The sequence below is a fragment of the Lithobates pipiens genome, unplaced genomic scaffold (genome assembly GCF_037356315.1).
Source record: "Lithobates pipiens isolate NorthernLeopardFrog02 unplaced genomic scaffold, aLitPip1_a1.2 Scaffold_16, whole genome shotgun sequence".
Classification (NCBI taxonomy): Eukaryota; Metazoa; Chordata; class Amphibia; order Anura; family Ranidae; genus Lithobates; species Lithobates pipiens.
In genome coordinates, this window is record NW_027507748.1 from 371,459,060 (window position 1) to 371,473,868 (window position 14,809).

The 14,809-nt window shown below is 32.5% G+C and overlaps 1 protein-coding gene across 4 annotated transcripts in view; it reads right to left on the reverse strand.

The window, feature by feature from the left end:
- TBX4 (T-box transcription factor 4) overlaps nt 1–12,334 on the reverse strand; it is a 219,049-nt gene extending 206,715 nt beyond the window's left edge. For 3 of the 4 annotated variants that reach the window (XM_077482130.1, XM_077482131.1, XM_077482128.1), the window contains exon 1: nt 9,056–9,403. The gene's annotated coding sequence lies outside the window, so the exon portion shown is untranslated. Of the gene's footprint in view, nt 1–9,055; nt 9,404–12,198 lie in introns of those variants that run through there. The other variant, XM_077482129.1, reaches the window with a different exon arrangement.
- Nucleotides 12,335–14,809: the final 2,475 nt, after the last annotated feature.

The following is a 14,809-nucleotide window of genomic DNA, read 5'->3' on the forward strand; positions in this document are numbered from 1 at the left end:
CCCAATGTTGAGGGCATGTGGCCTGGTACGGTTCAGGAGGGAGGGGGGGCCGCTCTCTCGTCCCCCCCTCTTTTCCTGCGGCCTGCCAGGTTGCGTGCTCGGATAAAGGGTCTGGTATGGATTTTTAGGGGGAACCCCACGTCAATTTTTTTTTAAATTTGACGCGGGGTTCCCCTTAATATCCATACCAGACCTGAAGGGTCTGGTTATGGATATTTAGGGGGAACCCCACGTCAAATTTTTTCTTAAATTTGAGGCAGGGTTCCCCTTAATATCCATACCAGACCTGAAGGGCCTGGTAATTGAATTTGGGGGACCCCCACGCTTTTTTTTTTATTTATTTATTTATTTTTTTATCAATGACTTTCAATGAGTGTTCTCTGTATTACGGGAGCCGACAATTCATTATAGCTGCGAGTGATTTTAAAGGACTTTTTTTCCTGCATAAATGACACTTTGTGCAGGGACAATTCTAAGCACGGGAAACATGCGCCCCTTCACAGGCATACTATAGACAACCCCCCCCTACGAAATTTAAAGGAATATTACACTTTTATTGTTTCACTTTAATCATTATTAAAATCACTGCTCCCGAAAAAACGGCCGTTTTTAAAACTTTTTTTTGCATTGATACATGTCCCCTGGGGCAGGACCCGGGTCCCCAAACACTTTTTAGGACAGTATCTTGCAGAATCTTTTCTCTCTGTCAAATCTTTTTTCTCTGTCGAATATTTTCTCTATATAATCTTGGACTAATAGAGGTAAGGTTAGGCACATTCGAACACAGGTTCTATAGACACGTTGTCAGAGTCACGTCGAATCTCCTATTCTATATCGAACTGTTGTAACAATGAAAACGAAAATAAAGCATTTATTTATGTCGGATCTTTCGTTTTTCGGATTTTGTGCTTTCGTTATCGTTTGGCAAAACGAAAACGAAAATAGCTGAAATTCGGACGAAAATGCATTCGGACGAAAACGAATGCACATGTCTAGTGTACATTGGCTATGGAAGAACTAGTCCCTTAGTAAATCGACCCATCAACAACACACAGACATACCCCACTTTTAATTGCACAAAAATTAGCTGGGGGGGGGGGGGAATTACTGCTTTTATTTTAGTTTGTTTCACAAACCTAGTTAGCCTGAGTGACAATTTAAGGATATCAAGTACTCCGTTTGAAAATATAATATTCAAATTTTGTACATACAGGCATACCCCACTTTTAAGTACACAATAGGGTTTATTTACTAAAGCTGGAAAGTGCAAAATCAGGCTCACTTCTGCATAGAAACCAAAGAGCTTCTAACCCCAGCTTGTTCAATTAAGCTTTGGTAATAAAACCTGGACATTCATTGGTTTCTATGCAGAAATGAGCCTGAATTTGCACTTTCCAGCTTTAGTAAATAAACCCCATTGTGTACTTAAAAGTGGGGTATGCCTGTATGTACAAAATTTAAATATTATATTTTCGAACGGAGTACTTGACATCCTTAAATTGTCACTCAGGCTAACCAGGTTTGTGAAACAAACTAGAATTAAAACCAGTAATCCCCCCCCCCCAGCTAATTTTTGTTATTATTGAACCTAACCTAATATGATGATGTTTTGCACTGTAGATTGTTGCTACAGTGATATTTAGAACTTTTGTATGCACTTCAAATACTGTATATGTTAATCACTTAGATAGAACAGTAGTATACACCTATGTAAACCATGTATATATAAGTAGAGTGAGATAAAAAGACTTCTTTTAGATTTGGGAAAAGACAGGGAAACTCAATAAAGATAAGGTATGACAGGGGTTTTTAGAATCTGTTGCTCATCAGTCTAGACTTGAACAGTGATTTTTTCCTTACTGGAAAAAAATCACTGTTTATTCTCAGAAGCTTCATCAAAAGCTCAGCATTTTGTGCTATTGTGCCATTAACAATATCAAAAAGCATTTGTGAGAGGTACAGTTTTGTGTCGTTATAAAGTTGACTTTACAGTCATAAATGTTTTCTCTTATAGCTTGAATACAAGATACTACTAGTCTTATTACTTAAGGTTTAGATCTGGCAGCCAAATAGTTTTGTGAGATAAGCAGATTCTTCACATAAATCCCATAATGGGAGCAACATGAAATTTACTGAATAGTGTATGAGTTTGATTAGTAAACTGGTCATTTTAGAGAGGAACATTCTTATATGATATCTCATCACATCTCTTTAGCAGCCATTTAAGGATAGCTAAAAATACATTACATTTTTTTTTTTAAGTAAGTGCAGAAGCTATACTGAAACCACGTTAAAATTTTGAGAGGAAATTGTAAGTTTTATGCATACTTGTAATATCTACCTAGTCGTGTTTCCCTTTCCAGTCCTTTTAAAATAATAATTCTCTAAAAAAAAATTCCCTTCCAGAAAACAACATATTTCTACCAGTTTTAAAGAATTCAACTTAAATACAACATGTCTGTATGTAGTGATAATATGAACTGGTCAGTTACAACAATACCGTAGTTGCTATAAATTAGGACTTAATTGTATCCTAAAGGCTATAACCATACCCCCATACAGGGAATTTATTTTAAGAAATGCTGTTACCATTGCCTGCTTACTTGTGTTTTTTCTGCCACCCATCCTCCCTATTTTTGCTAATGCTGCTAATGATAACAAAAAACAATCATTATCATCATTATCAATTTTATTTTCAAAAAGTAAACAATTGTAATTTTGTTGTAAAAGTGCTTACTATCTAATTAAGGTAATACTTTTATTTTCAAATATGTCCCCTGATGAAATGTTTAAGACACATTGATATTATTATTTTTTTAATGTGTTTATGTACAATTGTAAAAGTATACTATAAAAAAAGTTAAACATAGGTCAACTAACACTATTTTACATAAATAGAAACTATACATTATACATAATTATCCCTTTTGTCTTTTCTTATGTACAACTCATGCACTTATATGTACATTTTTAAATACTACAAATGGCATTAAACATAAAAAAGTGATTTTTCTCTTTGTGCATATTCTTTTTACATGTATTTAAAAGTCACAGATTGCTTTGCTACAGGTGAGCAGAGTCAGTAGCACTGTATTTGCTTAAAACGCAAACTGAGAGTTTACCTTAAACATGGGTTTCCCTGCTTGACAAATCTTTTGATTTTATTTTATTTTTCTTCATTTTTTTTTGCCTACCATTAAAATAAATTACAGCATTCTAAGAATATTCAATTTTCAATTATATATATCCTGTTTTGGCCTTGTTCTAACAGTAGTTTTGGTCATGGATACTTCCATGTGCAAGCAGCAGTCTAATTCCAGCAAAGTATATTTACCTGTTTATCTAAACATGACTTATGAAGCTACGTAAACATAAATGATTAGTAATATAAATGTGGAAATTCAGTTGGATAGAGCCGCAATCATACTCATCCAATTACAGATTACCTTTTTAAGGCAACCGTTGCAGAGCACATGTGTGTCAATCAAAATGACTGATCTATTCACCTAGCCATTTGCTGAAGCAGCAATATCAACACATTTAATTATGGGCCCACAAAGACTGAAGCTGTGCATTGGGAAATGGCCCTCTAATGGTAGCTGAGGAACTTTGAGAAAACTAGTTTGACTTTTATTTGAGAAAGGTTATTCACAATTGGTGTTTTTTTTTTTTACCACTACACCACATAAAATTCTAACTTTATGCACCACAGGATAACAGTGGACACTGATTGGGCACAAAAATAAAGAAATCTGTGTGCCTCACTAAAATACTTCCTGCCCTGCTTTCAAAAGCAGTATATAATTTTGAAACCCAAATCTTGTCATATTATAAATGCAAAATGCCCTGAGAAATACCAGTTGCATACTAAAGAAACAATTTTGCTGCAAGCCCAGTTTACATTTCAGAAACTGATTAAATAAGATCAATTTCTAGTAGAGATTTACACAACGTAGAAATGGTCCTTACTTTAAATGCATGCAAAAAGTGCTGAGTAATCAACAGTGAAAATTTATAAAGAATTTATAATGTGCTGTTTATATAAATTTCTAACTACAGAATGTTGCTTCTAAGTGTAAGACTTAGAAGTATTCCTTAATTTTATGTGATGAGGCATGATTCTTCCCCTTGATAATAATTGTATAAAGCCACACCCACTATGTAATTTTAATTTAAGTATAATATTAATCTGGGCATTGATAGAGTTGTCATTAAACATTATACCTTATATTCAAGAGTAGTAATGTATCTTTGAGAATATTAGATTTGGTGTATATATATATATATATATATATATATATATATATATATATATATATATATATATATACACTAAAATATTTGTATTATTATTTTTTCCATCGTAAATCATTTCCAGCTGCAAGACATACTAAGTTGATGTGATTAATCTTAAATGAATTTTTTTTTTACCAATTTACTACTTTTGCAACCTTGCCATATAATTTAGTTAAACTCTTGGCTGTTTTTTTTTCCCTCTAGATTTAAAACAACTTTCATGCAAAGAGCTTCATTTATCAAACTCTCCTAAATAATGAGGATCTGACACTGTCATTGAAGCAGAATTATCACAACACAATCCTAATCAGTCTATTCTGTTGAAAGTATATGTTCAGTGCGTACCAAACTTCTATGAAAAATTGAATTTATTTTAACATTTGCTTTCTCAAACTGTGAACGTTTAGCTTGTGAAACATGTAGTCTTTAAAAAAAAGGAGTGCAATATTTGATCGCTGTTAGAAGAGATGCAATATACAGTAAGTAATGGAGCACTTTTAAATAAATGCTTTGCTTAAGTGAGATGAATGAGGTTCCATATGGTGAGAAATGTCATTTTATAAATATAGGGTTAACTGAAGACTGATCTGTTCTAATTGTACATCAAAGCACCAAGCAAATCCATGTCAATGACAGATGCATGTTAAAGTGTTAGCATTTAAAAGTTTTAATAAATGGTACAGTTTACCCTAAAATTCAAATTCATTTCTGACATGTACATTATTCAAATATTTTAGGGACTTGTTTGACAATAGAAACAATTGTGCTCTTATGGTTGTATATCCAAAGGTAATCTGAAACATGATTTGTAGTGTATTTTTTTTCTTTTAAGCAGTATATCCTTATTTTTTATTAATATTTATTAAATAATAATCCTATATGGATTCTTAGATGTCACATAAAAAAGTCATAGATTTTGATTTTACATCAATCATTTGATAATTAAAGCAAACTGGGTTGATTTACTCCTTCAATTTATACCACGTTTTCCATCCAAAGCACAACATGCCACCTTTGCTGTATCAATAGGTTAGAAATCATCTTTATCATTTTTTCTAGTATAACACAGTACTATGTTCCATTTGTAATTCTGTAAGTGTATTTAATAAAAGTATTTGTTTTAAAAATGTGTGAGTAGTTTCATTCAAGCACATACACACACATATATACTCTCGTATGAATGTTTGATTTACTAAAGTGTGACATATGGCAAGGTTTACGGAAGCAAAGTGTGTTCACAAACCAGGATATTATTTTTTTAATACCCTCACTCATTCTCTCACAGGTTCACTTTGTCACTCTTTAGTAAACCAGGCCCCTAGTCGGGTTAATGGTAATTTAAAAAATATTGAATTTTCACTAAAAACGAATTGGATAGTTTAAGTGAACACTGGTTCATTGGGCCAACATCAAGGCCGATGCTTCAGTAAATTCATCCAATTATTTCCAGAGGGTGCATATATTTTTATTGTTCTATTATTAACACGTAATCAAAATAACCTGTAGACATAAATATCAAATATTGCAGTATTATGCATAATAGAAAAGTACATTATTTCCAGGCTGTGTAAGTATTTACCCAACCTGGGCAGTCTCCCAGTTATGTATGTTCATATAAGTAAACAAGAACTATTAAAAAAAGGAGTTCTTGAATTATACATGTGATAAATACATGGAGGATGATCCATAAACAAGTCATATCCAATAAAGCATGTTAGGGATCATTCACCAAAAACTGAGGGTCAAAACAACCAGTAGTTTCAAAGTACAGTTTCATTACAGTGCTAAAGCTTTATTGAAGGATGTGCATCACAGCACCCTTTTTGAAATGTATCCAAATTACTGCATGGAGGAGTTTTGGGATGCAGTGCCAAATGCACTGCAGCACCAACAGCAAGACAAAAATGCTTCCGTTCTCAAACAAAGTTTGATAGTTTAAATATTCTGCTCAGGAAAATCCATAGGTTTGCAGGAATATGAATGAAATAGTGTAATTGCTTAGTTAGAACTGGAAAAGAGTTGCTATCTGTCACAGACCACATACAGAGCACATCCAAATAGAAGTGTTTAGTATTTCTAGATTTTTAAACCAAAATAGAAAGACACAAAAACATTCCGATAAAAAATATTACAAAGTAGTTTATTCAATTCAATTTTTTTTTATCCTGATAATTTAATATGGTAACACTGTGTTTATATATCTCTCTATATAGATAGATAGATATATCTATCTATCTATATATATATATATATATATATATATATATGTGTGTGTGTATATGTGCGCACGGACATTTTATCCCAAATATGTTGATTATGGAAAAAAAAGACATCTGAGATAATCTATGCAGTTCAAATGTAAGCAGAGTGGAATTAGAAAGGACCTCTCTTAAACTTGAACAGAGACAGGGAAGAAGCAATAAAGATAAGGTATGACAACAGCATTGCAGGACCTGTTGCTCATCAACATAATTCTTTACTTGACTATGCCGAAATCAAAGCTATATGTATGTGCAGCCAGCAGTCAGCAACAGTCACTTCTAGAGACTCAACGTCATGTGGTTTTACAGGTGACTTGTTTCACCTCTTTGGGTTAAATATTTTCTCCTATGTTTTTTTAAATATATATCTATCTATTAATATATCTATCTCTCTCTCTCTCTCTCTCTCTCTCTCTCTCTCTCTCTCTCTCTCTATATATATATATATATATATATATATATATATATATATATATATATATATATATATATATATATATATATATATATAAAACCTATATTTAATGAAAAAATAATTCTGTCACATGATTTAACTGAAATACAAAAAAAAAATAATCATGTAATTTCTTTCAGCACATGAAACTATGAAATTTGCTATGAATCATGTTAAATGTGCCATTTTCAAAGCCTATGTGCATTCATTCCTTTCATATATTACTCTGCTTTGACACTTTTTTTCCTTTGATAACTGTTACATATTTGATGTTTTTTTACATACTTTCACTATTATTTAGTGATAGTTATTGTGTAATGAATCCGTTTTGCTATGTTTTAATCTGGATACACAATTAGCAATTATTAATATATATATATATATATATATATATATATATATTATTTTTTTATGACATGTTTAAAGAAGAAAACAAAAATTAAGTTATTGTATCTTTTTTTTAGCAATGTTTACAGTGCTGTCGGGAATTATGAGAAATTTTTGCCTCAGATTTGTCCAGATATAATAAAAACAGAATTAGGTATTTCCAGCCTTGGTTTAAAAATACGAAGCACTAATATTATTTACAGTGTGATTTAGGTATCATAGGGTTTGATTTACTAAAACTGGAGAGCGCAAAATCTGATGCGCTGGGCATGGTAGCCAATCAGCTTCTAACTTCAGCTTGTTCAATTAAGCTATGACAATAAAACCTGGAGGCCGTTTGGTTTATATGAAGAGCTGCACCGGATTTTGCACTCACCAGTTTTAGTGAATCAACCCCATAGAAGCAAGTTAATTTACTAAAACAAGAGAGTGCAAAATCTGATGTGCTGGGCGTGGTAGCCAATCAGCTTCTAACTTCAGCTTGTTTACTTAAGCTTTGACAAAACAAACTAAAAGCTGATTGGTTTCTATGCAGAGCTGCACCATTTTTGACTCTCAAGTTTTAGTAAATTTACCTCAAGGTGTATAACTGCACTAATAATGACAGATTAATTAGTATGGTTTTTGATAATATTGCAAAAAGTATTCCATGAAGTTTGATATAAAACTAAAGTAATTTTCACGCAGGTAAATATTTTGTTTTATATCACTTTGGTGATATATGTTCACTTTTTCATTATTGTATGATTGCTGATTTACTGGTAGATTAAGTGCTGCTAGATATTTGTAAACTTTATTAAATGCATTTAGATATATATATGATGGTTTATTACTAATACTCTGGAATTTACCCATCGGAAATAGCATTAGTATTAGGTAAATATTTGACAATCCCAATTGTATACATTGTATAATATATGCAGGATGCAATTTTCAAAATCCTTACCTTACTTGATCACTAAATTCATGAAACGCAAATAATGTACCAAAATATGCATCCTTGACTGATAAAGCAATGCACCAGCTATGCAATAGAATTATTACAAACATTTCATTTTGTATGGCATTTTCTTATAACATTAGAAGAATTTGTAATGCAGTACAAGTTTCTCTGTAGCTTACATATATTCTAAAAATGCAAAACATTTGCAGGCCTCAGTCTGAAAAAAAATCTAAAAGTAGTTGTGGAACATCCACTTTCAGAGTAACCAGGCCCAACATAGGCAGCTATAGGACAAAGCACTTGTAGTGAAAAGGATTTGGCAGGCTGGGGGAGGAGAAGGGGGCTGGAGATGAAAAGAGTGAACTTGCAGTTTCTGTGTACCTGCAGAAGGTACCAAGCGATTTCTGAAGACAGTGTTTACACTAGTGTGATGTGTCTCTGAAACCGTTATCATGCCAGTGACTCCCTTTGACTTTAAAGTTCAGTTTGTTTATCAAGTAACTCTAGATTATTATCGTGTCGTGTCTGTAGAAACTTTATGGGGGATGCCACATACATTTTTTCTGCCTTAACTGAGGCAATAATGGATTACGTTGTCTACACACGTCACAATTCAATTAATATACCATGTGTAACAGAATACATTTTTATAATCACATACTAGTATCACAGGCAAACGGAGAGGAAGAATGAAAAAAGATGAGTTGCACTTACACTGGCTTCAGTGGGTCCAAACTCTTAAACTTCACTTATACTTTGACAATTGCATCCAAATAAAAAGAAGTAGCATGTCCTGAAAGTAATAGGTTCGATTACAAGCCCTTTTCTTCTTTGTGCTGTTACCGAGGCAGTGAAGTCTGGCCAGAATCAGATTGGTTCTGAGTAAGACCGATGATGGTGCAGAAACTGAAGGCTGAGAGATGAGGGTCAGCTTTTGACAGAAGATTTAGAAACAACTAGTGGTACTGCTGAAATGGTCCCTGTCCAGTATATGCATCCTTCACACTGATCGCAGACTGCAGTGAGGAGACATTCCCAGATCCCACAGAAACTTTTCCTTGATCTTCTCTAAAAAATGTTTCTCAGAGATAGAATTTTTGGCCTTCTTTCTCCCTCCCCTTTGAGTCTCCCCCCTCTTGCTGACGTTGCTGCTGTCAATCAGTTCCTTTAGGACTATGCTCCAGCAATATTATACACACTGAACTTAACTGTTTTGGTCCTTTATATATCACCATGCTACTACTTTATGAAAACAACTCCCAGCCTAATTCAAAACCTTAGTGTCTGACCATTTCAATTTATAACTCACAACTATTTTTCTAAATTCCCCTGTGACTGCAGTAAACAAAATAACAGATATGATAACCACTAAGCAAGTTTGCAAGAATCATTCATAAGCAAAAATGTATTTTATTATAAAGCCAAGTGTGAAATAACAGTTTTAGGAAAGTTTCTCTTTATTTATTTTAAAGTGTATTGTGGCATGCAATATAAATATAAAGTAAAAATTCAGAATATTAAAAACAAATGACTATATATATATATATATATATATATATATATATATATATATGTATTATACATACTTAATTTATGTGTATATAGGCATATACCTGTTTAATGTATACTTGTTTCAATATATTCATGTATGATTTAATTCACTTATTTTCTATATGCAAGAAATCAGCATGGCCTAAATTTTATATGTGGATGTGTATGTGATTTTTTAAAAAGCCCAATTCCAATTAAAGTTTGCTAATTGAATTGCAAATTGCATTAAAAAAAATCTAAGTTTGAACGGACTGGAAAAGAGAACGATACATCGTACCTAGGCTTTCCTGGAAAATCAGAGAGTACAAAATGCATTTCCTACAGTCTGAAGTGAATGGCATAAAAAGGAGTAAATAAAAATATTTTTCTGCGCCAAGAGAGAAAAACTATGTCTACAGAAAAGCAAAGTAGTGTTGATAATTGTGTTACGTATTTTCACTGCCGAGTTTCTCGTTCAAACAACGGGTATGTCAAAGGCGCAAATATGTAGATGCGACCTTTAGTTTGAACCTGCATATCCTTTTTATACAGTTTGCCTCCAATAAATTAAATGTTTTTCAACACAAACTACATATACTTATATATACCAGCCTGCATATCTTTTACTGTACAATTTGTCACATCAAATAGTTTGTAGATTGAGACACCATTGCAAAAATGCATAGTTACCCAAATCAGAAATTCTAATAATGAAAACACCCATCCAAAAAAAAAAGTTTTTATCCCGTAGAAGTTGATCTATAAGATGGATATGGATCTGCAGTTTTTTTCTACTGATATACACATCTTCCTAGAATAAAAATTGCTCCAGTGGAGTGTTACTCTCATTATCAAAATGCTTTGCCTAATGATTATATCACATCCAGTAGGCAACGCTGAATGTGAATGAGATGAGGCAAAATGTTTAATTTTTTTATCTGCGGTCAAGAAGGTTAATGCCCAGAGATGGAAATATGGTTTCTTAGTCATATATGAACAATGGCATGGCTTCACTGAGCTGTTGGCTGCATATCACCAAACAAAGCAAACTATTCAGTTAGTGCCAAAGGCTATTAAGGAGCCAAGTATGTAGACGGTAATAAATAAATATTTTGGAAAGTCTGTAGAATGTCAAACTAGTGGATATTATTACAGTTCTAAGGTCTTGCTTCAAATTATGGCAAGCAATTTGTATTCAGCGTAGATTGAGAAAAAAAACAGGGCAGTGACCAGCACTGCTTGAACCAAACACAAAAGGTCTAGTAGTATACATTTATTTTCCTTTCACCAACCTCTCTTGACTGCTACTGGGATCAGCGGCCTTTCAACCAAGGCGATATGTGTAAGGGAATAGAATAAAAGATGTTTGGTATTTTGATATGGTACTCCAATTACTACTTACATGTACAAATTATTTCTGCTGCCACGTCATAATTGTCAATCATCTTTCTCACGGTCTACGTATTTACTAAGCTAAATGTAAATATTAGTGATCTGCCATAGAGAAGTAACAAAAATAACTAAAAATTCCAAAAATAAAGTTTTCCTGTATATGTATAATATAGAAATGGTATGATTCCCCATATATAGTCATAATGATTCATTATACTATTTAAAATGTTTAAACAGCTGTTTTCTCCCTATACGTGTACATTTTATTTTTCTGTTATTTTTTTTGTGCAATTATTTTTTACTTATTTGTGCACAAATTTCTTAAAATGGGAGTGTATTTGGTATCCCTGAAAAGAAAAAAAATCTTTAAATGTGAATGCTATAGCTTCCAGGAATGGTTTTAAAGTTTGATGGGCATGGTATTTTATAGGAATTTTATATTTTAGATAGATTTCGATACCTAAACATGAATTCTAAATATCATAAAAAAATAAAATAGAGTGTTGCTTACCATTACTTATTATTTTCATACATTACTGACTATTTTATATAATTGACAATTTGTCATGGTATATTTTGTACATTATAATTTAATATTTGTGTCTAAAATATAACCTAGGTCTTGGTAGCAAGAGCAAAGATACGAGCATAGCTGTGTATTAATGTCTAAAAATGATAATTTACCAATAGCCTGTACATTCTAAACATGTATACACATTACCATTTTCTAAACAATATGTAATGAACAAGATATGTCCCATTGTTATGTATGTGCTGATCAAGCAATAATATAACAATATAGTAAAAGGAACATAAGCAACCTAGACATAAAATATATTAATAGTAATCAAATGAATGCTGATAGAATGTACTTAGTTAATTCCGATTGATCTTTCTTAGTTGTTCCTAGAATGTAATTGAGATTAGATGCTTACCAGATAGATTTCAGTTGGTCCTCTCACTGAGATGCTAGGAGAGTTAGATTTTTTCACAACCTCAAATTTGCAAAGACAACCAATTCTCCAGCATACGAATACTTTAAGAAAGACAATGCTATAAAACTACTGGTTCTTTATGGGCAAGATTTTATCAGATTTTCTTGAAAGTAAATTTAAACCAAACTCACTCCCACAGTCACGTGGTCCAGAAATTGGGAACAGAAGCAGGATAAAGTAAACAGGGGTCAACCTTTTAATGAACCATTTTCCCACTCTCAAAAAAAAAGGGTGAAGGGGAGATACAGTGATTTTTTTTTTCCTAAGAGCATGAAGAAACTTGCACGGCCTGGTAAGAACTGCAGAAATGCAATAAAAAAAATCACATATTGCTGCCCTGTTTAAAAACATATGTATAGGCTATTTATCATTAGAAGTTAATATATTTGGCACTTTATAGAAAAGTTTCAGTTGATCTGTTTGTGTACATGTACTAAAGGTTGTGCTCATATACCATTTGTACAACATTAATTGTATTTCTGTTTAATTTAACCATGTTTATTTTTAAGCTTATTTGTAAACGTATTGTGCAAAAATAACAATAATCATTATAATCTCTGGCATTGCACAATTAATAATTTTAAAATGTAGTATGATGCAAATATGTTAATCTCTTTTGTTGAAGTTGAAACGTTCTTCTGCTTTAGAACTGCTGATAATTTAGTAGTTTAGTGAACTAGATACATTAATAAATAAACTGGTCTTCAAAATTAAATGCCATTTTTTGGAGGTGCCATGAATCCATTAGACATAGATCAAACACGGGCATCCATGCAAGCAGTTGATTTAGTTCAGATGTGGTTTTTGCTTTTTAAACTTTTTTACTGATGTTAGGTTTTGGCATAAAGTTATCCATCGATAGCAGAGCTGTAGTCACTGTAAGCACGCATATAGGGCACTAAAGTGGAAATAACCATTTCTTAGAGACCAATGAACCCTTATTATTTCCAGAACATGTTCTAGGAATGATGAATGCCTAGGTTCAGTTTTGATTTTTAAAAAAAGCACAACTGTCAATTGTAGATGCAGATTTTTTGAATGTAACAGCTAATGATGTCTGATATGTCTGAGGATCTTGTGAAAACAGAGCTAGACAATGAGTTACCAATGAAAAAAAGAAAGGATGCAAATGGTTTTAACAGGGTTGCAAAACTTTTTGAAGAATATCTGAGTGTCATAGTACAGCACATGAAAGAATTAGTGTCGAAGAGACAGTCAGGAATTAAATGTGGGAACACGGAAGGAAAGTGCATGATCTTTTACTTGCCTTGGGATCTTAAAAATGTTTTTTTCTGATCAACTCCAAAGCATGATCTCACTTAGTGGGTCTAGGTGAGAAAGTAAGGTCCTTATGGGAACTCCCCAGTTGATGTCTGTGCACTCAAGGAAGGTGATCTCTATGCATGGATCCTTGCGCTTCTCACACTAAAGCAATCAAAGGCCTGCCAATTTCTTCTCTGTGGTGAGATTTTCTAGATTTGCTAATAATGCACCAGAGAAAACTGAACAAACCTATCTAGATAAGCTATTGAGTATATGAAAAATTAGCAAAAAATTATTCATATTCTTTAACATTGCTACATACACATCAAGGTTTATTTATTTAAAAATAGATATTGTTCCCTTAGCAACGTGAATGCTCACTTTGCAAACTGAATGCTCAGACAATTTCAAACATCCAATGACATGCAAGTAATATACTTCTTTTTCAATTCCCACTGCTGTGCATGTGGTTGGGTCATCAAAGTGAACACACCTGCACATTGGGGTTGATTTACTAAAACTAAAGCGTGCAAAATCTGATGCAGCTGTGCATGGTAGCCAATCAGCTTCCAACATAAGCTTGTTCAATTAAGCTTTGACAAACAAAAACCTGGACACTGATTGGTTTCTATGCAGAACTGCACCAGATTGTATACTCTTCAGTTTTAGTAAATCAACCCCAAAGTTTTTTAACCTAAGTGAACATTTACTTTGCTAACTGAATAGCCTCTACATCTATAGTAAATCAACCCCGGTAAGTCATAATTTACATGAAAGGGTCATTGTTGATTTTTACACCAATAACAGTGTAATTTTTTCCCCTATTTTTCTCTATTATTAAATAATTTTATTCACTGTTATACAAGAGTATGTTGGTTTATAATATATATATATATATATATATATATATATATATATATATATATATATATATATATATAGATTTTCTTTGTGGCTGTTTTCTTGTATTAAGTAGAAACTTGGAGCTTTGTTGAAGAACAATATGTGTAAAACAGGGTGAGAAGTGCTTATATGAAGAAATTCAATCTACACACTTAGTAATCTGTGTAAAGTGAAGATAATGGTCATCTTCCCCATGAAGCCTCACAGTATATTACATACAAGCTCCTAAAGGACCAACAATTTACAACCATAGGATTACCTTATCTGTAATATAGGTCAGGTTAAAAGACAGGCTTTTAGTGTAAATTCAAGAATTTAGACTTTATTCTGAAAGTAGGATAAAGAGCATAATTTATAGATGATGTAAAGATTTTGAAAGGGAATT